The sequence below is a fragment of the Penaeus monodon genome, chromosome 23 (genome assembly GCF_015228065.2).
Source record: "Penaeus monodon isolate SGIC_2016 chromosome 23, NSTDA_Pmon_1, whole genome shotgun sequence".
In the NCBI taxonomy this organism is placed as follows: domain Eukaryota; kingdom Metazoa; phylum Arthropoda; class Malacostraca; order Decapoda; family Penaeidae; genus Penaeus; species Penaeus monodon.
This window is the reverse complement of record NC_051408.1, coordinates 39,602,731-39,603,005: the sequence shown is the minus strand read 5'-3', so window position 1 is coordinate 39,603,005 and position 275 is coordinate 39,602,731. Positions and strand designations below refer to the sequence as shown.

Here is a 275-nt window from a genome sequence, read left to right as displayed (position 1 = left end):
GTGTGCGCATGCACATACATGTATATATACAAATACTGAATATAGTGAATATTCAGAAATAAATTGGCAGATGAATAAAGAAACATTTAAACATTCTGCTAGATAGCCTAATGAACATTCATATACACACTTGCTCGCTATTACACACATGCTAAACCATCTCCCATACTATTCTTTCATAAGATTCTCTGTCTTCTTACTTTTGATACGATCTAAGTATCTATGGACGTTCAGATACACATTCTTGCGTATGTCATTTGGTTAATAGTTTGATT

The 275-nt window shown here is 32.4% G+C and overlaps 1 protein-coding gene across 1 annotated transcript in view; it reads right to left on the bottom strand.

Moving 5' to 3' along the window:
* LOC119588418 (glycine, alanine and asparagine-rich protein-like) overlaps positions 1 to 275 on the bottom strand; it is a 2,108-nt gene that overhangs the window by 995 nt on the left and 838 nt on the right. The gene's annotated exons all lie outside the window — the stretch shown is intronic.